Genomic DNA, 24,539 nt, shown 5'->3' with positions numbered 1-24,539 from the left:
ATTTGTTTTTAAGGGATTGGCTAGCTTCACTTAGCATAATCTGCTCTAATGCCATCCATTTCCCTCCAAATTCTATGATTTTGTCATTTCTTAATGCAGAGTAATACTCCATTGTGTATAAATGCCACATTTTTTTTATCCATTCGTCTATTGAAGGGCATCTAGGTTGGTTCCACAGTCTTGCTATTGTGAATTGTGCTGCTATGAACATGGATGTAGCAGTGTCCCTATAGTGTGCTCTTTTTAGGTCTTTAGGGAATAGACCGAGTAGTGGAATAGCTGGATCAAATGGTGGTTCCATTCCGAGCTTTCCAAGAAATCTCCATACTGCTTTCCAAATTGGCCGCACCAATTTGCAGTCCCACCAGCAATGTACAAGAGTACCCTTTTCTCCACATCCTCGCCAGCACTTGTTGCTGTTTGACTTCCTAATGGCTGCCAATCTTACTGGAGTGAGATGGTATCTTAGGGTGGTTTTGATTTGCATTTCTCTGACTGCTAGAGATGGTGAGCATTTTTTCATATACTTGTTGATTGATTGTATGTCCTCCTCTGAGAAATTTCTGTTCAGGTCCTTGGCCCATTTGTTGATTGGGTTATTCGTTATCTCATTGTCTAATTTTTTTAGTTCTTTGTATATTCTGGATATTAGGGCTCTGTCTGAAGTGTGAGGAGTAAAGATTTGTTCCCAGGACGTAGGCTCCCTATTCACCTCTCTTATTGTTTCTTTTGCTGAGAAAAAACTTTTTAGTTTTAGTAAGTCCCATTTGTTGATTCTAGTTATTAACTGTTGTGCTATGGGTGTCCTATTGAGGAATTTGGAGCCCGACCCCACAGTATGTAGATCATAGCCAACTTTTTCTTCTATCAGACGCCATGTCTCTGATTTGATATCAAGTTCCTTGATCCACTTTGAGTTAACTTTTGTGCATGGCGAGAGAAAGGGATTCAGTTTCATTTTGTTGCATATGGATTTCCAGTTTTCCCAACACCATTTGTTGAAGATGCTATCCTTCTTCCATTTCATGCTTTTAGCCCCTTTATCAAATATAAGATAGTTGTAGTTTTGTGGATTGGTTTCTGTGTCCTCTATTCTGTACCATTGGTCCACCGGCCTGTTTTGGTACCAGTACCATGCTGTTTTTGTTACTATTGCTCTGTAGTATAGTTTGAAGTCTGGTATAGCTATGCCGCCTGATTCACATTTCCTGCTTAGAATTGTTTTTGCTATTCTGGGTCTTTTATTTTTCCATATGAATTTCATGATTGCTTTCTCTATTTCTACAAGAAATGCCGTTGGGATTTTGATTGGCATTGCATTAAACCTATAGAGAACTTTTGGTAATATCGCCATTTTGATGATGTTACTTCTACCTATCCATGAACAGGGTATATTTTTCCATCTTCTAAGATCTTCTTCTATTTCTCTCTTTAGGGTTCTGTAGTTTTCATTGTATAAGTCTTTCACCTCTTTTGTTAGGTTGATTCCCAAGTATTTTATTTTCTTTGAGGATATTGTGAATGGGGTGGTTGTCCTCATTTCCATTTCAGAGGATTTGTTGCTGATATACAGGAATGCCTTTGATTTATGCGTGTTGATCTTATAGCCTGCCACTTTGCTGAATTCATTTATTAGCTCTAATAGTTTCTTTGTAGACCCTTTTGGGTCTGCTAGGTATAGAATCATGTCATCTGCAAATAGTGATAATTTGAGTTCTTCTTTTCCTATTTTTATGCCTTTAATTTCTTTCGTCTGTCTAATTGCTCTGGCCAGTGATTCGAGAACTATGTTGAACAGAAGTGGTGAGAGAGGGCATCCCTGTCTTGTTCCAGATTTTAGAGGGAACGCCTTCAGTTTTTCTCCATTCAGAATGATGCTAGCCTGAGGCTTAGCATAGATTGCTTTTACAATGTTGAGGTATGTTCCTGTTATCCCTAGTTTTTCTAGAGTTTTGAACATAAAGGGATGCTGTACTTTGTCGAATGCTTTTTCCGCATCTATCGAGATGACCATATGGTTCTTATTTTTAAGCCTGTTGATGTGGTGAATAACATTTATTGATTTCCGTATATTGAACCAACCTTGCATCCCAGGGATAAATCCTACCTGATCATGGTGCACAATTTTTTTGATATGTTTTTGTATCCGGTTCGCAAGAAGTTTATTGAGGATTTTTGCATCTAGGTTCATTAGAGATATTGGTCTGTAGTTTTCTTTCTTTGAAGTGTCTTTGTCTGGTTTAGGAATCAGGGTGATGTTGGCCTCATAGAATGAATTTGGAAGTTCTCCCTCTTTTTCTATTTCCTTAAATAGCTTGAAAAGTATTGGTGTTAATTCCTCTTTAAAGGTTTTGAAAAACTCTGCTGTATACCCATCCGGTCCTGGGCTTTTCTTAGTTGGTAGTCTTTTGATGGTATCTTCTATTTCCTCAATTGATATTGGTCTGTTTAGGTTGTCAATATCCTCTTGGCTCAATCTGGGCAAATCATATGACTTAAGAAATTTATCGATGCCTTCACTATCTTCTATTTTATTGGAGTATAAGGATTCAAAATAATTTCTGATAATCTTCTGTATTTCTGAAGTGTCTGTTGTGATATTGCCTTTTTCATCCCGTATGCTGGTAATTTGAGTTTTCTCTCTTCTTCTCTTTGTTAGCGTGGCTAAGGGTCTGTCGATTTTATTTATTTTTTCAAAGAACCAACTTTTAGTTTTGTCAATTTTTTCAATTGTTTCTTTCGTTTCGATTTCATTAATTTCAGCTCTGATTTTAATTATTTCTTGTCTTCTACTTCTTTTGCTGTTTTTTTGCTCTTCTTTTTCTAGGATTTTGAGTTGAAGTATTAGATCATTTATTTGTTGGTTTTTTCTTTTTTTAAGGAATGAACTCCAAGCAATAAATTTTCCTCTTAGAACTGCTTTCAATGTGTCCCATAGATTCCGATATGTTGTGTCTGTGTTTTCATTTATCTCTAAGAATTTTTTAATTTCCTCCTTGATGTCTTCTATAACCCATTGATCATTCAGTAACCTATTGTTCATTCTCCAAGTGATGCATGATTTTTCCTTACTTCTTTTATTGTTGATTTTCAATTTCATTCCATTATGATCAGATAATATGCATGGTATTATCTCTACTCCTTTATATTGTCTAATAGTTGCCCTGTGACATAATATATGATCTATTTTTGAGAAGGATCCATGTGCTGCTGAGAAAAAAGTGTAACTGCTTGATGTTGGGTGGTATATTCTATATATGTCAATTAAGTCTAGGTTATTAATTGTGTTATTGAGCTCTATAGTTTCCTTATTCAACTTTTGTTTGGAAGATCTGTCCAGTGGTGAGAGAGGTGTGTTGAAGTCTCCCATGATTATTGTATGGTGGTCTATTAGACTCTTGAACTTGAGAAGAGTTTGTTTGATGAACATAGCTGCACCATTGTTTGGGGCATATATATTTATAATTGTTATGTCTTGTTGGTGTATGGTTCCCTTGAGAAGTATGTAGTGTCCCTCTTCATCCCTTTTGATTAACTTTGGCTTGAAATCTATTTTATTTGAAATGAGTATGGACACTCCTGCTTGTTTGCGAAGTCCATATGAGTGATATGATTTTTCCCAACCTTTCACCTTCAGTCTATGTATGTCTTTTCCTATCAGATGTGTCTCCTGAAGGCAGCATATTGTTGGGTCTTGTTTAGTGATCCATTCTGCTAGCCTGTGTCTCTTAATTGGTGAGTTTAAGCCATTAACATTTAGAGTTATTATTGAGATATGGTTTGTTCTTCCAGCCATATTTGTTTATTTATGTTACTAAACATGGTTTGTTTTCCTCTTTGAATATTCCCCCCCACCTTTACTGTACTACCTCCCGCTGTTGGTTTTCATTGATATTTTCCATTTCCTCTTCCTGTAATATTTTGCCGAGGATGTTTTGAAGAGCTGGTTTTCTAGCTGCAAATTCTTTTAACTTTTGTTTATCATGGAAGGTTTTAATTTCATCTTCCATCCTGAAGCTTAATTTCGCGGGATACACAATTCTTGGTTGGAACCCCTTTTCTTTCAACGTTTGAAATATGTTATTCCAGGATCTTCTAGCTTTCAGAGTCTGTGTTGAAAGATCAGCTGTTATCCTGATTGGTTTACCCCTAAATGTAATCTGCTTCCTTTCTCTTGTAGCTTTTAAAATTCTCTCCTTATTCTGTATGTTGGGCATCTTCATTATAATGTGTCTAGGTGTGGCTCTCTTATGATTTTGCACATTCGGCGTCCTGTAGGCTTCTAGGATTTGGGATTCTGTCTCATTCTTCAAGTCTGGGAAGTTTTCTCGTATTATTTCGTTGAATAGATTGGTCATTCCTTTGGTTTGGACCTCAATACCTTCCTGTATCCCAATGACCCTTAAGTTGGGTCTCTTTATGTTATCCCATATTTCTTGAATGTTCTGCTCATGGTTTCTTAACAGCTTTGCTGAGCTGTCTATGTTCTTCTCCAGTTGAAATACTTTGTCTTCATTGTCTGATGTTCTATCTTCTAAGTGTTCTACTCTGCTGGTAGTATTCTCAATTGAGTTTTTAAGTTGGTTTATTGTTTCCTGCATTTCCAGGATTTCTGTTTGTTTGTTTTTTATAACCTCTATCTCCCTGTATAATTGATCTTTTGCTTCTTGGATTTGTTTGTGTAATTTATTGTCGAAGTGGTCGAAGTGGTCTTTCATTGTCTGATTTTGCTGTCTAATGTCTTCCTTGAGACTCCAGATCATCTGAAGCATGTATATCCTGAATTCTTTATCTGACATTCCATCTGCTGCAGATATTACCTCTTCTAAAGTTGAGTTGACCTGCATTGCTTGTGGTCCTTTCTTTCCTTGTCTTTTCATACTGATCGCGTTTCGTTCTTCTGGTAGCCACGCCCCCGTATCTGGTGCAAGAGACCTCAGTTGTCAGCACTGGTGGGGGCTGTAGCTGGGAGACCCGCGCCGCGCGGCTCCCGCCGGCTCCTGCGTCAGCGCCGCCTCAGCTCCCGCCGGTTCCCGTGCCGCTGCCGCGGTTCCCGCCAGCTCCGTCCGGCTCCCTCGCCGCTCCTGCTAATTTAGAGTCCGCTGGGAAGGAATCTCTTTGGCCGATCTTTGGTGACTTCCCCTCTCTGCTATGGCGGGCCCCTGGCTCCTTGCAGGAGTGACCGAAGGGAGAGGTGGAACTGGCTTGTCTCTGGTCTGATATAATCTCTGGTTTTAGATCCCAGTTCGCTAATTCATAGAGGCTTGGTTAGATTTCCTTCCCATCCTCTCAAGGTGGGGAGCCCTTTCCTGGGTGGGCAGGGCCGTTAGCAGAGCCGGAAGGGCACGTGCCTTCTGTCGGGCCAGGCGGGGACCCTTCTGGCTGCGCTGGGCCGCCGGGGGCTCCCTCAGCGCCAGGCAGATGGCGCCCGCGTGGCTAAGAGCCGGGTGGGGTAACCCTTCGCAGAGCGGGCGGGCCGCCAGGAGTGCCGGGATGGTGGGAGCTGTCTGCCGGCCGGGCAGGGACCCTTCTCGACGAGCAGGGCCGCTGGGGGCGCTTGTAAAGCCGGGCGGCTGCCGCCGCGTGTCTAAGACCCAGGCGGGCGGGGTGGCTGTTTGCAGGGCAAGAGCGGGACCGGCAGGGTAGCCGGGATGGCGGAAACTGTCTGTTGGCCGGGCAGGGACCCTTCTCGCCAAGCAGGGTCGCCGGGGGCGCTTGTAAAGCCGGGCGGCTGCAGCCTCGTGGCTAAGAACCAAGCGGGCGGGCTGGCTGTTTGCAGAACAAGAGCGGAATGGCGGGAGCTGTCTGCCGGCAGGGCGGGGACCCTTCTCGCAGAGCAGGGCCGCCGGGGGCGCTTGTAAAGCCGGGTGGCTGCCGCCGCGTGTCTAAGACCCAGGCGGGCGGGGTGGCTGTTTGCAGGGCAAGAGCGGGACCGGCAGGGTAGCCGGGATGGCGGAAACTGTCTGTTGGCCGGGCAGGGACCCTTCTCGTCGAGCAGGGTCGCCGGGGGCGCTTGTAAAGCCGGGCGGCTGCAGCCTCGTGGCTAAGAACCAAGCGGGCGGGCTAGCTGTTTGCAGAACAAGAGCGGAATGGCGGGAGCTGTCTGCCGGCAGGGCGGGGACCCTTCTCGCCGAGCAGGGTCGCCGGGGGCGCTTGTAAAGCCGGGCGGCTGCAGCCTCGTGGCTAAGAACCAAGCGGGCGGGGTGGCTGCTTGCAGAACAAGAGCGGAATGGCGGGAGCTGTCTGCCGGCAGGGCGGGGACCCTTCTCGCCGAGCAGGGTCGCCGGGGGCGCTTGTAAAGCCGGGCGGCTGCAGCCTCGTGGCTAAGAACCAAGCGGGCGGGGTGGCTGCTTGCAGAACAAGAGCGGAATGGCGGGAGCTGTCTGCCGGCAGGGCGGGGACCCTTCTCGCCGAGCAGGGCCGCCGGGGGTGCTTGTAAAGCCGGGTGTCTGCAGCTGCAGCGGCGTGGCTAAGAACCAGCCGGGTGGGGTGGCTGTTCGCCGGGCGAAAGCAGGGCCGCCAGGGTAGCCGGGATGGCGGGCGCTGTCTGCTGGCTGGGCGGGGACCCTTCTGCCGCGCTGCTCTGGGCCGCCTGCCGCTTGCAGAAGCGGCGGGTGGCCGCGGGATTGGACTCTGAGCCCGCGCTGCCAGTCAAGTTTCACTTGTTTGGGGCAAACTGTCACGTCTAATAAACTTACTAATTCTCGGCAGGTCTCCTTTCAACGGAATTTTGCTAGAAGATCCTCAGTAGGTAGAATGTAGCTGTTTTAATTGGTGTTTCTGATCCCGTTAATGTGGAGATATTGAAAGTGCAGCTTCCTCGCCGGCCGCCATGTTGGATCCTAACCCAGTGCCTCATTCTTGCTGGGGAGATAGATCAGTGGAAACAGGTAGTTAAAATGCAAAGTGAGACAGATAAGCTGGATTCTGCTGGAATAAGATGTAAGGAAACAGATGGGGGGTGAATTCCAGCCCCAAGAGAAAGAGGGCTACATTAAGCTCTGCTCCTTCAATTAGAGTCTAGAGTGGAACTCAGACTGAGCATGCTGGTTGAAGACAGACAGCAGTAATACGAGATCACTGCCATTTGGATTGTTTGAGCTAAGGAAAATGGCCAGCAAACGGGTCACTAGGAAAAGTCTGTCTCAGGATGTCAATCAGCAAATATTTATTTAGTACCTATTGCATGGTAGGTACTCACTAGAGACTGGAGGAACACATGGGTGAGCAAAACAGATATGGTCTTAGCCCTCTATGTAGTTACAGGAAAAAAAAATATTAATTTTCTCCCTTGTAGCACCTACAACCAAGAGGTATGGAGTGATGAGTTCTAGAAAGATTCTAGGGAAGAAGTGTCAACAAATCTCAAGGTGACTGACAGGAAAGCATGAACAGGGCTTCTGTGGACCTGAGTGACAAACTACATAGGTGAAAAAAAGTAACCATCCCCCTGCAGAGACAGCCACCTGACTCTGGAACTTTAGGAGTTGGGAACTTATAGAGCCCAGACATCTGAGTCATTCAAGCTTCTCTAAAGAAAAAACCAATATATAGAGAGACTTATTTAAAGGAATCAGCTTAAGTGATTGTCAGTAACTGGCCAGTCTGAAATCCACAGAAAAGTGCTAGCAGGTTAGAAATTCAGGACACTCCAGATGTTCTTGTTACAGTCTTGGGTAGAATTCCTTCTTCTCTGGGAAATCTGTTTCTGTTCTGAAAGCCTTCCAGCTATTGGATGAGGCCCTTCCACATGATGGAGGGTGAAATGACGGATGTATGGTCAACTGATTGCAAATGATACTCACAGTGACAAAAGCCTTCCACAGCAACCTCTAGACTAGCATTTGACTAAACAACTGGGCACTGCAGCCTAGTCAAGTTGACACCTGAAATTAACCATTGCAGCATCAAATAGAGAATTCTTATAGGACCTACCCAAACCTGGTGTGAGTTAGTTGTTTCTTCCCTAGCATAGGATTATTTGATGAGGCAAGGCCCGGAGACTTTCTCTTTCTTTCTTCTTGTGCAACTATAGAGATGAGTTCACCTAATACCATCCCTGGCCCCCATTTTGCCAGCCTGACTCTGAGATCTGCCTAAATTCTCATTTCTGCATAGAAGTTCCATTAACAGTACCCCTAAGACAAAGGATCTTCTATCCACCAGCCTCACAGGCATGCCCAGCTCTTGCTCAAGGCACGAGAGTCTCCTGTTTATCAGAACCATTTGTTGTTTTGTTATAGCTCAACCTAAACTGAGGGTAAAGCTTTATAAAGAGAGAAAGTAAATAGTCACTCTCTTGCTCCTTTGGTTTGAAAGACACAGCAGTGTCTTTGTAGCATCCACAGCAGGGTTACTTTCAGTCCGTGATTTACCCAAGTATTGGTTTATTGGCATTCTTTCTCCATTGCTTAACAGTAAGTAGTTCTTCCAAAAATAGGTAAATAAACACAAATAAAAAGAGCAATAATTCCTATTAATTCTCCAGCAAAGCACAGGAACGGGAAATAGAACAGTTCTTCGTGTTTGTGATATCTACCTTGGGATACAGTTTCCTAAAATTAAGGCCAAAACAAAGTTCACAGTCTCTGCTGACTGTATGTGTGGATACCAGGTAGGGTCACTCACCTGCTGGACAACAGTTATCCAGAGAGCCACTTACAGAGCTATAGTGGATTAAAGAAATGCTTTGGAACAGAAAGATATCTGACAGTGCAAGGACAATTGAGGAATTAGCATCAGGGAGGGTCATCTCCAGCCTAGGAAAAGCAAGCAGGGAAAACAGAACCAGGAAAGCAAGGAGCAGAAACAGTCCTGCTGCTTCTGTTGGTTACCGCTACAGTTTCCTAGAGCTTTGTCTACACTGGTCAAAGAAATCATTTTTCTTTGGAAGATAAGCAAATCTCAGTTATTCCAAGTAATAACATCACGAAGAACCACATTAACCAAATGCCAGTTAAGCCATAAATAAAGTTCGTAGGGCACAAGAGTGTTAGTCTAAAAGCTGAGTGTTATCATGATTACATCTTACATAAAATTAAAAATAAATTCAAATTCATACGTTCCTGAGTATGGAGGTGGGAGGGACATGATGCTGCAGAAGACTTCATTCATTCATTCCATCAAGGCTTGTGAAGCAACCATGTGTAGCACCAGGTGTATCAGCAAAAATAACCACCACCATCTTGAGGTTAAGAATAAGGAACACACTTCCCAAGTTTGATTTCTGACAGTTCCATTCGTTAACCATGAGGACTTCAATGAGTTCTTAAATGTCTGTATATCTCATCATCCTCATCTTTAAAATGTGACTAAGAAGAGTACCTGGGGGGCTGGGGCTGTAACTCAGTGGTAGAATGCTTGCCTCACACTTGTGAGGCACTGGGTTTGATCCTTAGCACTACATAAAAAATAAATAAATAACCAAAGATGTTGTGTCCATCTACAACTAAAAAAAAAAAAAAAACATTAAAAAGAAGAAGAGGAGGAAGAGAAGGAGGGAGAGGAGGAGGAGGAGGAGGAGGAGGAAGAGGAGGAGGAGGATGAGGAGGACCACCACCTTGATCTCTTAAGATTCTTATGAGGACTAAATAAATCTGTAAATATACAGTACTTGTTACAATGCTGTGGGCTACACGTAATAAACATTTAACAAATATTAGCTGCTATTATTGTTATTACTACTACTATTCTTTTGTAAGTTAATTTAAAAACAAGAACACATCCTGACATCTATGGTTGTCATTACAGATGGATTGTTAGCTTTAGCAGGTTTCCACCATACTCTCAGGATGAAATTAGAGAAAACAAAGTCCAGCACAGAACCTAGGAGTCACATGACTATGTTTGGGTTGAGAATGCAATCCTAGAAGGCTAGAGAGCAATCTTAAGAGTATATTTTTCCTGGTGCTGGGGTTATCCATATGTGAAAGAATGAGACTAGATCCTTTTATCTTGCTCTGCACAAAAATCAACTCAAAATGGAACAAAGACCTAGAAATTAGAAACTATGCAACTAAGTGAAGAAAACATAGGTCAACACTACAGCATATAGACACAAGCAATGACTTTCTGAATAGGACCCTAAAGCTTAGGAAATAATGTCAAGAGTTAATAAACATAGTGGCAAAAATTAATAATAATAATAATAATAATAATAATAATAAACCTCTGCACAGCAAACAACTAGTAATGTGAAGACAGATCCTATATAATGGGAGAAAATCTTTGCTAGCTACTCTTCTGACAGAGGATTAATATCTAGAATATGTAAAGACTCAAAAACTTAATACCCCAAAAAAACAAATAACCCAATTAATAAATGGCAAATGAATAAACAGAGATCTTTCAAAAGAAGAAATACAAGTGGCCAATAAATATATTAAAAAAATGCTCAACATCATTAGCAATCAGGGAAATGCAAATCAAAACCACCCTGAGATTTTATCTCATACCAGCCAGAATGACAGAATCCAAGCAAATAATAAATGCCACAGAGGATGTGGAGAAAAGGGAACACATTAACACCATTGGTGGGCTTGTAAATTAGTACAACCACTATGGAAATCAGTATGGAAGCTCCCCAAAAGACTAGGCATGGAACCACCATATGACCCAGCTATACCAAACTTAGTATTTATCCTAAAGAATTTAAGTCATCATGCTGTAGTGATACATGCATATCCAAGTTTATATCAGCAATAACCAAACAACTATGAAACCAACCTACATGTCCATCAATAGATTAATGGATGAAGAAAATGCAGTATATATACAATGAAGTTTTATTTAACCACAAAGAAAAAGAAAATTTTTTCAACTGCAGGAAAATGGATGGAACTATAGACCATTATGTTAAGGAAATAAGCTAAACTCATAAGGTCAAGGGTCATTATGTTCTTTCCCCTATGTGGAATCTAGAAAGGAAAAAGGAAAAGAAAGGTAGAAGGGGGATCTCATAAAAATCAAAAGGAGATCAGTAGAGGAAAGGAACCAGGGATTGAGAGGAGGATACAGAGGGGCAAGTGCTAGGAAGGGATATTGGCCAAATTATATTGCTATATTGTATGCAAGTATAAATGTATAACAATAAATCTCATCATTTTGCACAACTACAATACACCAATAAAAAAATGGAGAGAGAAAAGAAAGAATATATTTTCCCCCACTATTCAGCATTATCCTACATACCTAATGACAATGTCCAAGCTCAAGGAAAGATCCTGTCTTCTCAGATCTTGTGTGACTAAGCAAAGCAAGAATGCAGGCTTATATCAGAACAGTGATTGAGGAAAAAAGAATGCTGCTAAGATTCTGAACTTGGAAGACACAAAATTTTATCCAAAAAGTAAAGAGGATGAAGGCAGTTGTATAAGTCCAGGGATACCCTAAAAAGGAGATGCTCTACCCCTCCTGGAACAAGAAGCAGAGAAACAATAAGAATGGATTCAGTCAAAAGATCAGAAATCACAGCCATGTACAATCAGTGAAAGGGTCAGACTGTTCTAGGGATATTTTGATGGTTCCCAACTTCTCACTGCCTGAGAAATTGTAGGCATTCAAATAATGTCCTGGCCAATGCTGGTTTTTCTCTATGGCGCTACTCACACATTGCCTGGTGGATCAGGCCTTATGTTTGCACATCTCTTACCCTTATGAGATTGTAAGCATCCAAAAACCATCAACTACTTCTTCAACCTGGCATTCTCTGAGAAACCTTCATATTACAGATATTCAATAAACATTTTCTGAATGAATGAATACCTACCATGAGCAAATTAGCAGACACCAAGGGAGTCTGATCCTGAGCCAACTGCCTTCTGAGAGAAATGTTCCCTACATCCTCCCCATCCAGAACAAAATGGTTTCAGGGTGTGGGGACATCTGTTGGTGTTGTCTGCCAAGAATCAACAGTGCCATCTTCTGAGAAGAACAAATCAATTTTCCTTTGGGAAGCTACCCTCTCCCACCCTTTCCTGGCGAAGAGTATACTAAGAGCTTAGCCAATCCTCCCCTACCCCTCCTTGAAATTCGAAACTTAAGCAGAACTTTAAGAACAGAAAACTAGACCTGATTCAGCTCAGCAGTGATAATCTGGAGAGTTTGCCCATGGGCAGCAAGGGGAGCAGGCCTATGCTTCCTTGATTGTCTCAGTTGTCTTGATTTCTTTCCTCTCTGAGACCTAGTAATTGGAGCCAATCAGTCTCCCTTTATCCTTTCAATAAATTTCTTTTGTATCCAAGTCATCAAGTTAATTTCAGTAGCTCCAAACTAAGACCCAAGAAATGCAGTATGATACCCTTGCTCTAGAATAATGGGTCTCAACTTGGTGCATCCCCAGGGAGATTTTAAAGTCTAAGCAATTGGGCCACACTCATACTAATTACAGGGGACTCTGTTTGGGCCAGTACTTTTTTAAAAAAAATCATCTATCTATATCTATTTATTTATCTATTTATTATTTATTTATTCTAACTAGGTATATATGACAGAAGAATGCATTTTGATTCATTGTACACAATTTCAGCACAACTTTTCATTTCTCTGGTTGTACATGATGTAGAGTCACACCATGTGTGCAGTCATACAGGTACCTAGGGTAATGATGTTCATCTCATTCCACCCTCTTTCCTGCCTCTATGCCCCCTCCCAGATATTCCCTCCTCCTTGTCCAATCCTTAACAAGACTCCTAAAGCACAAGAAATAAAGTCAAAATTCAATAAATGGGATGAACTCAAATTAAAAAGCTTTTTCTCAGCACAAGAAACAATGAGGTGAAGAGAGAGCCTACATTTTGGGAGCAAATTTTTGCCACACACACATCAGATACAGCACTAATCTTCAAAAAATTTAACACCAAACAACCCAATCAATAAATGGGCTAAGGAGCTGAACAAACACTTCTCAGAAGAAGATATACAATCTATCAACAAATACATGAAAAAATGTTCAACATCTCCAATAATTAGAGAAGTGCAAATCCAAACTACAAAATTTCATCTCACACTAGTCAGAATGGCAGTTATCGTTTGTCGGGGAAAAGGCACACTAATGCTTTGCTGGTGGGACTGCAAATTGGTGCAACCAATCTGGAAAGCAGTATGGAGATTCCTTAGAAAACCTGGAACAGAACCACTATTTGACCCAGCTATCCCACTCCTCAGTCTATACCCTAAGGACTTAAAATGAGCATACTACAGTAACACACCCACATCAATGTTTATAATAGCAGCTCAGCTCACAACAGCTAAACTGTGTAACAAACCTACAATGCCCTTCAATAGTTGAATGGATAAAGAAACTGTGATATATATATATATATATATATATATATATACAATGGAATATTGCTTGGCATTAAAATAGAATAAAATTATGGCATTTGCAGGTAAATGGATGGAGTTGGAGAATATCATGCTAAGCAAAGTAAGCCAATCCCACAAAACCAAAGGCCAAATGTTCTCTCTGATAAGTAGATGCTGATCCATAAGGGGGCGGGGGGCATAGGAAAAATGGAGGAACTGTGATTTACCAGTACTTTTTAAAGTTTCCCAGGTGCTCTCAATATATAATATACCCACCTGCCTACTCCGAGGAAATAAGAAACAAAGGGATTTTTACAAGTAGTACATTTTAAAGACAAAATTTAATCCAGTAAAAAGAATTAAACTCCCAGTCAGAGTTTGTGCTTTCCCCAAGAATTAACTAGAAGCGGCTTTCATCTTTAATTGCTATTTTTACCAACAAGTAAATTTAAAGAACTTCACAACTGTAAGCACTTTCTAATTTTATTAACAACACAAGTAAAACACAGTGTCAGGGAGGAAAATATCCCTGTTGGCTTGCATTCAGTGGATCATAACAATCTATTCCAAGCTGAGAAATATTTCTGCTGGAGAAGCCCTAGAACCGTGTTTAAAGTGAGGCTGTCTTTGGTGACATTGGTTGACTAGAAGCTGATCCTGAGAGAGAAGGGAACTGACATCTTTCACTTCCTCAAATCCTTCTGCCTTGTAAGAGACCATTTTTTTTGAAGGTATATGAAATTCAATGAGGAAAAAGCTAGCGAAGGAGCAAAGCAATTAAATTCCATAGAAAACAATAAATGTGTCTACAACAAGAAAGACATGTTGAAATATTTGACATTTCGCTTCCTAAAGTGAGGACTTGCCTTGTCATAAGAATGCTTTCTGTAGGGAGACTAAGATAATACAGTGACATGCCAAGAGAAATTCTAGCTTTGTGCATGCACCACACAAGGAAACAAATAGTCACCCAAAGGCTCAGAAGGAGATACCTCAATGGCGGCACATCCCAACTATCCTGGGCTGGCCTGTGGTCACTCAGATCATTATCTTGGGACCATGACACATCCCTAGGGCAAGGTGCCTTGAAGCATACGTGGGCTATTTTGAGCTCTGCCAGGTCTCGAGGAGCAATTCTGCACCTGCAGACCCAGCTCTGCTCCCCGGAACTCTTGCATGAGCCCTGGTAACCCTAGAAGTTAATCAGGCCCATCCTATTCTACCAGCTACATAAGGGGATTTTTTCCCCTCTGAATTTTTACCCCTGGTGAAATTGAGTCCATTGAGAACAGGTCGATGTACGGTGATGCACATTGCATAGATTCAATAGGAGATCTTGGGTGCTTTCCTCAAAGTCCTGCAACTGAATACAAAAATAAAGAGGAACACAGGCCTCAAGTACACACCAAAGGACAATATTGGTACATTTTCAACATGATGAGAGGTGGGGACATGGTTCATTTAACTTTTAACTCAAGCACTATATCAAAATACATTTTTCTGGGTATAGGAGCGCATGCCTATACTCTCAACAGCTTGAGAGGCTGAGGCAGGAATATCACAAGTTCAAAGCCAGCCTCACCAACTTAGCGAGACCCGAAGCAATTTAGCAAGAACCTGTCTCAAATTAAGAAAGGATGGGGATGTGGCTCAGTGGCTAAGCACCCCTGGGTTCAATCCCTGATACCATAAAAAAAATTATATATATAAACATTGAAAAAAAATCAAATAGGTGGTACTCACTTGTCTTTTATTTCCATTTGACCAATACTTAAGGAAATAACTCTTCTAAGCATAGCACAATCACTAGCAGACACTTTAGCAACACATTTGACAATAGGTCAAATACTTTTTTTGTTAACATGAATTAAATTCAAGAGGCACACTCCAGTGCACACTAAGCACATGTGGTAGAATAACAAAACTCCCACCTTCATAATTATAATACATTACCTCTTGCACTATGCTGTCAATTCCCTAGGTCATCATGCCAACGGTATTTCGAAGCAACTAATTGGCACAATCTTTGGCAAGACAGAGTCTTTCCTAAACTGAGAGGGTGATACTAATTCATTTTTATCAGAGGGGAGATGAGAATGATTCACCTCGAGAGTATAACTAGTAGGGATGTGATAGAATCATTCCCTGGGTATTATGGATTGACCACAGGGCAAGAAAAAAGCAGAGGATAATGGAAAGACAGCTGCATTTGGGATCTGAATTCCCAAGTTTATATCCTAATCTTTCAAGTCACAAGTTGTGAAACCACACTGATCACCTCTGGCCAGTTTCCTCCATCATAAAAAGGGGATGCCAATTATAGTTGCCTCTCCAAATGTTAATGAGAAACAAATCAGCAGCATACATTCAAACACTGGACACTTGCGCTCGATATTTTGCTGAACTTGAACCTCAATCTTCTTAGCTTTAAGTAATGAACATTTGAACTGGCTCCCATGAATGCCTTTTTACATCATAATGCAGAAGTCAACATCAAGGACTATCTGTGATCTTTACCTTCTTTAACATTTTCTATTTATTCCAGATTATCTATAGTGAATACATGTGACTTGTTTTATTAGCCAGTTTTCCATTAATATAAAAAATATCCAAGTCCAGGTAATTATAATGAAAGGAAGTTTATTTATCTCACAGTTCTGGATGTTCAAGAGCATGACACCAGCATCAGCTCAGTGAATGTCTTGTGGCAGATGGCACCCTTAGGGGTTCAGCTTGACCTGAACACAGCCATCTTGGGTCAGAACCACTATGATCACCTCTGAGTAAACCTAATCTGTTTTCATTGCATAATTTTCCAACATACTATAAACAGACAAATTCCATAAAGTATGTGGAATTTTACAACCAAATCCTCATACTCTCAGCATCAGGAATGCACCTTGTTGAGAGCCACAGCCGAAGGGGCCCCAGCAAACTTCCAGCTGATTGGCTCACAGCGGCCCCAGCAAACTTCCAGCTGCCAGCTGATTGGCTCCTCTGCGGTGATGTTCATTGGGCTGTTTCCCCGCCCTTTCAGACCACGGAGCTGCTCACTGGGGGACTCTTTTGGCTCCGCCCACGCAACCCAGCCAATCGGCCTCAAGAGTGGGAGCCAATGGTGGCAGTTGGGCTCTGAGGGAATTCCTGAAGAGCTCGTGTGGTGCAGCGTGTGTGTTCTAAAAATACAGTTCGTTTCTGCTTGACAAGTGGCTCGTGAATTGTGCCCAGCCAGACTGTGGCAAAGACATATCAGAGCACATACAGGATTGCTTGGAGCCCTTCATTTGGGCAATGATTTAGCAGATAAAACTACACATGACATACATATTTTTTCTACACTAGAAGAAGCTACAAATTTTCATAAAAGGTTCCATGTTAATGCTAATACTTTACAAAAGCATTTTAAAATAACTAAGGAACAAGCTAGACAAATAATAAAACAATGTCAAAATTGTGTGATCTTTTTACCACAAGTTAATCTTGGAGTCAATCCTAGAGGACTGATACCTAACCATATTTGGCAGATGGACGTCACACACTTGCCAGAATTTGGAAAATTAAAATATTTGCATGTTACAGTTGATACTTCTTCCGGATTTTTGATGGGCTCCCTTCATGCCGGAGAAAAAACTAAAGATATTATAGTTCATTTCTTACAAAATTTTGCCACTGTGGGCATTCCAAAACAGTTAAAAACAGATACTGGTCCTGGCTATACTTCTACCTCTTTTAAGCAATTTTGCTCATCATTTGGCATTACTCATATAACAGGAATCCCATACAATCCACAGGGACAAGGCATATTTGAAAGAGCTCATCAAACTATTAAAATGTACTTATTAAATCAAAAAGAGGGAATTGGGAAGGGTTATATATCCCCCAAAGATAAACTTAAAATAAACCTTTTTACTCTAAACTTTTTAAATTTGAATTCATCAGGCCTTAGTGATGCAGAAAGGCATATGTGTCCAAAAAAATGTACATAAGCCCAAGGTACTTTGGAAGGATATTTTAACAAGACAATGGAAAGGTTCTGACCCAGTGATTGTGTGGAGTCGGAGGTCTGTTTGTGTGTTTCCACAGGGAGAACAGCAGCCGATTTGGATTCCAGAGAGACTAACCAAAGTGATTTCTACAGACCAAAAAGAAGATGATTTACTCAAATACATAACAGCTGATATCCAGAACTCCAGCTTGGCTATTCTTATATCTGCGACAGTGATTCTCCCACACCTGGAGGCTAATGAATAATGAACACCATTAAGGCCTATTTCAAATGTAAAAAACCTTGGGGCTTGCTTGTGGGATTACCTTCAGACCCATATGCAAGTTACAGGAAGAAGGATGGGATATCAAAAAAAAAAAAAAAAAAAAAAAAAAGTTAAACCCAGGTGGTAACCAGGATGCTTTTTTTTTCAATATCTATTTTATTATTGCCCTTTCCCACATCATAAAGTTCTATTTTGGTTTTTGAGCTCATACAGACCTGGGTTAATGTTTTGCTGATCAGTTCTATTTTTTGACTATAGAGTTTTTAAACATTGCAATGGAGATTTCACCTGTAAACAGTTATAAGGCCTTTACTATTATGTTATGTGTTGTATGTATTATATTATGTGTGCACACTTGTGTTTTGTGTTGTATGTTTGTATGTGCATATGTCCATATATCATATATGACGAGCGCTCATGAAAAAATGGATCCAAATATATTTTTTTATTCACGTGATTTAAATGGTTTAATTTAAATTGGGTAAAGCTGTTGAGGATTGTTTTAATATGTGAACAAAAAAGGAGGTTAACAGATCTGTTTGTTTACTTTCACCTTTCCTTTTCATTATATTTAATAATTCTGTTCAGGATAATGTAAATTGTTCATAAAATTGTTTTCTTTTAGTGCCTTCTGGAATGTCACATAATTTTTTCTTTAGCCATTATTGCCAGAATCCCTATCTTCATCCCAGTGCCGGTGAAGACAAAGATAAAACCAAACGACAGCTTCTGCAATAGCTATCACTGAACTGCTTGCAGGACTTGCCTGGACTATGTATCACATGAATGCATTGTGAACTATCTGTTGGTGCAGCGAATTGTGGTAGTGCCGGGGTATTTTTGCTGATGGTGTCATTCGTGGTACAATTTTTCCAAAAGGAACCGTCATTTGGCTTGGTGTCCTGGCATTTTGCATCCTCCTCCCTTCTGCTTGTGATGGTCTAAAATTTGGGGGCCAACAGAGGTGAGGCAAAGAACCTCACCTCCCCACTGACACCAAGGCCAAATTTGGGGCCAACAGAGGTGAGGCAAAGAACCTCACCCCCCCACTGACACCAAGGCCAAATTTGGGGACCAACAGAGGTGAGGCAAAGAACCTCACCCCCCAACTGGTGCAAAGGCCAAATTTGGGGGCCAACAGAGGTGAGGCAAAGAACCTCACCCCCCCCCACCACTGGTACAAAGGCCTATCCACAGGTGTGGCTGTATGCTGGACCGGTAGTCAATGACGGGTAAGATCCAATTGCAATGGTACCAACCTAAGACTGGAGGCTGACGCCTTGAGGGCAGCTCATCCGATGACAGATATATAGTATTGGACAACTTAAGGCAGGCACGGTCCCTAAGCCACATGCTTGTTGTTGTTGAGAGAGGGAGATGTTGAGAGCCACAGCCGAAGGGTCCCCAGCAAACTTCCAGCTGATTGGCTCACCATGGCCCCAGCAAACTTCCAGCTGCCAGCTGATTGGCTCCTCTGCGGTGATGCTCATTGGGCTGTTTCCCCGCTCTTTCAGACCAAGGAGCTGCTCACTGGGGGACTATTTTGGCTCCGCCCATATGACCCAGTCAATCGGCCTCAAGACGGGGAGGAGTGGGTGTTGAGAGGCTCACTGGAAGCCGGTGGTGGCAGTTGGGCTCTGAGGGAATTCCTGAAGAGCTCCTGTGGTGCCGCATGTGTGTTCTAAAAATAAAGTTCGTTTCTGCTTGACAAGTGGCTCCTGAATTGTGCCCAGCCAGACTGTGGCAGCACCTGACATCTTTGATACTATCTTGAGATAAACCAGGTACATTCTGGCTTGGATGAGAGTTACTTTTTTCTTGATCTCTATATAAGCCCTCTCCCTTTGATTCCAAACGTAGGGGTCCGCTACTTGTTGCCACCTTGAGAGGTTGAGGCAGGAGTATCACAAGTTCAAAGCCAGCCTCACCAACTTAGTGAGACCCTAAGCAATTTAGCAAGAACCTGTCTCAAAATTAAGAAAAGATGGGATGTGGCTCAGTGGCTAAGCACCCCTGGGTTACACTTCTGTAAGTCCCCAATGAATTGCACTTTAAGCCACCCTGGATCTGTCTGCCTCTTTCTCTAGTCTCAGGGTACCTTGTGGTCACTTCCCATGCACTAGAACTAGGTCTTTCTGAAACAGCACCATAATGGCAGGAAAATGTGGGGAAAAAACGGGAAGGCGAAGAACAATTCAGTGGGCTTAGCTTGTGCTTGTGAGAACTCACTCCTGGTCCCAAGAGAACTACCCTCATTTCTCACAAGGGCAGCACTCCCAACCAGCTCCGGCTAGTCTCCACATCTCAACACCTTCACACTGAGGATGAAGACTGAACACACCCATCCATGGGGGAGCCATGGTCAAACCACAGCCCAAGTATAACCGGATAACATATTTCATGCATAAAAAGATGTGGGAGTAGTTTACAGTATGGACTGAAGGCATTGGGTTCCGTGAGCACACATGGCTAACAGCATTGTCAGAGTAGTATGGACTGAAAAATGGGCAGAATCTCAGCAAGTCAGAACACTAAAATTATTGAGGTGAAAATCCTACTCCATTCTTATTATTCCTCTCTACTTTGGGGTTTGTTTTTGGTTTGGGTTTTTTGTAGTTGTTGTTTTTTGTTTAGGGCACCAGAAATTGAACCCAGGAGTGCTTTGACACTGAGTTACATCTCTAGTCCTTTTATGTTTTATTTAGAGACAGGATCTCACTAAGTTGCTTAGGACCTTGCTAAGTCACTGAGGCTAGATTTGAACTTGAGATCCTCCTGCCTCAGCCTCCCAAGCCACTGGAAATACAGGCATGCACCACTGAACCCAGCTCCTCTGTGCTTTCAAGCTTAAGAAAAATTCTGTTTACTGTGGTCAATGTATACATATATAATTAAAACTGTTCATTTAGTGTCTGTTCATGATAACAATTAATTACTGACATGGTAGGTATTTATAAACATTTCCAGATCAATACCATTAGAGTTATGGTTAGCGTTAGTATGCTTTTGTCCCCATTTTATCTACAGGACAGCCTAAAGTAATTCACCCAAGGTTCTGGCCAGTAAGTGGTTGTGGCAGGTTCTATCACAAACCCTCTCAAATCCCTTCCACTGCACCTTCCTGCACTGTAGAGACCAGACAGACCCCTCAACCTAGGTACTACGTGTGACCTAGGTTCTGGTAAGTAGATGAACCACAGGAGACTAGGAAGGTAGATGTGGGCCACAGGTGCAGAGGACTGATTCTTGGGCAAGCATAAGATCAAGCACTTGGCTCTTGAAGGCAGTGGTAGGAAAAGTCGTGTGTCCAATTTGTAGGAGTGATAAGCAACAGGCAAAGTGGTAGCAGGGTCTTGTCTGGAGAAGCCCTTTGCTCTTTTGGAGCATTTCTCCTGCCTGTGTAATTTTTGTCTCTGTAGTATGTACACTGTGTTCCCAGGGAAGTCTTTGGAGTACCCACACCCTTTAGAAAATCCATTTCTATTTCAATTACCTGCAGTGAATTTATCATCTACAACTGAAGAATTGGGGCTGAATCAATGGACCTTTTAAACTTCACGTCTTTCCACCAACTCATAGTCTCCTCACCATTACAAACTCTTTTTTGATAGCAATTAACTAAGAAGGGGGAAAAACTGGATTTAAGCTCATAAGATCAAAGAGATGACTTCAAAGCAACCTGGCTATGACTGAAAATGGTCAAGAATCAAACAAGTAAAATTACTTTCTTAGAGCAAGGGATCTGAAAAGGATTAAATCAACAGAAATCTGGAAAATCATCAAAATGTAGAACCCCAAATTCATCTAGAGTGAGAGAGAAATTGAAAGAATCTGGACACATATTTCAAGAGAATGTAGGATATTATACATTGATACGGACAAAGCACAGCACTTTGACATGGACCTAACCATAAAAGATCATACTGGGAATTACACTTTACTTGTTCAAAGATTGCAGGCTTGAAAAAATCTATCAGGGGTTGACCAACTATGGCCCACAAACAAAATCTCACCAACCAGCTTGTTTTATAAAGTTTTATTGAAACACAGTTACAACCATCATTTACATATGGCCTAATAATTACTTTCACAGGCACAGAGACCATCTAGCCTGCAAAACTCAATATATTTACTACAGTCCTTTTCCAGAGAAATTTTCCAACCCTTGACCTAGGTGGTTGGGAGAACAAAACCATTTGGAATTGAGAAGTCAGTTTTATATATCTGTCAACAGAAGAGGAGAATATGTGAACAGACAAAGGGTCTGAGGTTGCTGTCTAATGGGAAGAAAAGTTTTGACCCCTGTGGTGGAGGCAGTATCCAAGAGTATGCAGCCTGGAGGTGTCCCTGTGAGTGCATAAGGGACCAGGGATGAAGAACATCACAGAGAGTAGAGTGAGTAGGTAATCGTGGAGGTTGAAAGAGATCAAACAGTAGGCCAGAGGGTAGAGAGGATGAATCAGGAGAGAAAGAGCCCCAGTAGAGATGGAAACTCAGGCTAAAGCTCCACAAAGTATGTAAGAGAGGAAAGGGAGGTGCGGAGGGCTTGCCCGAGAAATAATAGGCAGCCCACAGCTCAGAGGCTGCGGTCAGAGTGGGCGATCCTCGGAGGGTTCCTGTCGTGTACCAGGCACTGTGTCGCGTCCTCCCGTTTGCAGGCCAGTTAAGGATGAAGGTGCAGGTCGTGGCCCCAGAAGCACTGCTGTGCTGAGAAGCCGACTTTGGATCTGACCGTGAGGACGCCTCCCCATCATGGGACAGGGGGGTGGGCTCTGGGTAGCGCTGTGCAATTTAGAGACGTAAAGGCTGTTCTGAAAGGGGTCTCTGGGAATTTCGTAGAGGGAGATGGAACAGTCCTCCAGAAGTGATTAAGATGAAAGGAAGGAGATGAAACGGTAGCCGGAAGGCGTAAATGGGTCTCACGTTGCTTTCTGAAGGATGGGTGCTATGGCCAAAAACCCTTTTCATCATCCAGGGATGTCGGCGGCAACAGCACTCTTTGTAATAGGATTTGACCCGTGGGTGAGCAGCTTCCATTCTCTCTGACTACCAGAAGATTTTTCTTAGCTGTGTTTTGGAAAAAACAGAAAGGAGTGCCAACTCCACTGAAAGCCACTATAAATGCTACCCGCACCATGCCTGTGGCTACTTTATACAAGGGTAATGAGAGGATGACCAGAATAAAAATACTCGGTGGCCTTTCTCAGCAGCACGCAGGTGCTGTGATTGAGTAAGCAGAGAAGAAAAAGCAAAAACCCTTCCCGAGTGAGAAGAGCACAACAAAAGGCAGCTATTAAATGCATCCACCAACCTGGGCCCATGGAAATGTGACGCGGCAGCTGCATTAGTCCTCCTGGAAAAATGTGAGGGCCCCTCAGAGGGGAGGTGGTGAGGAGCTGAAAGCCAAGACAATCCTATGACTTGTAAACTTATGGGACTCTGAAAAAAGGCTGGGGTTTCTCTATTCCCTGGTGGCCTTTTTTGTCACCTCCGAAGACTTGTACCTCAACCTCAAAGAAGTCACTTAACCTTCTCAGGTCCCTTTTTCCATCCACAAAAGTAGGGATGATAAAACTCATGCATTGCTCCTCAGAGAATATGAGTCACTGCCATCAAAATGTTTTATGAAGAGAAAGTTACTGTCGTGGAAATGCAACACTTACGTGCCGACTGTGGCCGTTTTCTGTTTCTGAGGAGCACTTTGGGAACCACTGAATAGTGATCTCTGGATGCCTGGTAGGCCTGAGCAGGGAGAGTCCTGGTTTCCAGAAGGGTCTCCATCAATGGCATCTCTGTAGGCTCGATCGCTGGATACAGTAAAGCAAGGAGTGTGCATGTGAAGGTGCCTGACAGTGACACTTGCAGCATACTGGTTAGGAGTATGGATTCCAGATTGGGATCGCAGGTCTTCCACTTTCTACTGCATGATTCTGTGCTCTCAGACTCTCTAACTTCCATTTCTCACCTGCAAAGTGTAGATAATACGCATACATAATTACGTGATGTAAGTCATGGAAAAAGAGTAAAAGAACAAATGTAAAGCACTTACTAGTGCCTGGTACACAGGAAGCAATGCGTATATTAGCTGTCGATACTGTAATTTTAATACTAATAAAAGTTCTTGAACTTGCCTCAGAAAAGAGGCTACAAAGAGACTAAGCTCACTTGAAAAATCAGGGCGTCTCAAAAAAATATTTCTGGAAAAATGCCCAAACAATTCCAGCAACTGTTAATTGTCTATTACTACCAAGAGGCAGTCACAACACAGATAATGGAAGCCCATAGAATACTGCTTAATTCCATTTCACCTGACATGCTCAGCCTCTCTCCCTATTCCAGTAAATCTTATAAGAAATACGAACAGGCAGCTCCATGCCTCTCCCTTCGGATCTAATCTTCCTCCAGAGCCAAGAAACAAAATGAGGATAAGAAAGAATAAAATAAGACTGGTCTTGGGAGGAGCACACTTGTACCCCAGGATGGGAATTAGGATGTGATGAGAGTCGACGGAATATACTTCTATCCATGGAAAAATCTGGGTCTGAATTGCCTGGGATAAGGAACCCAGGGTCCTCAGGAGCTGTGAGGGCAGAGGGCACAGCAGGTGGGTGCTAGGACATCATTCAGGGGGATGAACAGTGCCAAGAATTCTGGGTTGAGGACCAGATCTCGGGAGCCACCACAGACTCCATATTACAGGAGGCCACGTAATGTTACCCCCAAACTTACTGAGTAGGAAAGGGGGGAAGAAAGGAAAAGGACACAGTAGAGAAGCTCACCCTCCAAAGCATGCCTTGGAGCCCCCAGGGGTAGACTCAAGGCACTCTTCTCACCAAGGGAGCCAACTCCCGGTTGGCTACAAAAGTCACCGAAAAGAAAACCAGTAAAGTTAAACAGTCCAGAAGGCAGGGAAGTCTCCCTCATTGTTCAGTGAGAGCTACCAAGAGCTCTCTAAACACAGAC

This window comes from Callospermophilus lateralis, chromosome 4 (genome assembly GCF_048772815.1).
Source record: "Callospermophilus lateralis isolate mCalLat2 chromosome 4, mCalLat2.hap1, whole genome shotgun sequence".
Lineage (NCBI taxonomy): Eukaryota > Metazoa > Chordata > Mammalia > Rodentia > Sciuridae > Callospermophilus > Callospermophilus lateralis.
Note: the sequence above shows the minus strand (reverse complement) of the source record.